This window comes from Anastrepha ludens, chromosome 4 (genome assembly GCF_028408465.1).
Source record: "Anastrepha ludens isolate Willacy chromosome 4, idAnaLude1.1, whole genome shotgun sequence".
NCBI classification, from domain to species: Eukaryota; Metazoa; Arthropoda; class Insecta; order Diptera; family Tephritidae; genus Anastrepha; species Anastrepha ludens.
In genome coordinates this window covers 41,721,771-41,722,005 of record NC_071500.1, presented here as the reverse complement: position 1 = coordinate 41,722,005, position 235 = coordinate 41,721,771, and positions in this window count along the sequence as shown.

Genomic DNA, 235 nt, shown 5'->3' with positions numbered 1-235 from the left:
GTTTAAAATGGTGGCGAGTATTATAAGTACGCAAAGCCCACACTAACTAACAGGGGAACTCTGGCTGACACGTCACTTAGGATACATTTTGTGTAGCTCTTGTGTGTAATTCAAATATAGCTGCAAAATGGTGAGCGAATACGAACAACTGGTTTCTGTGACGTCATCCGTACTCTTCATTTGTCACTTCTTCCAAAGTATTACGAATCTGAGAGTGCAGCTTATGCCAGATGTA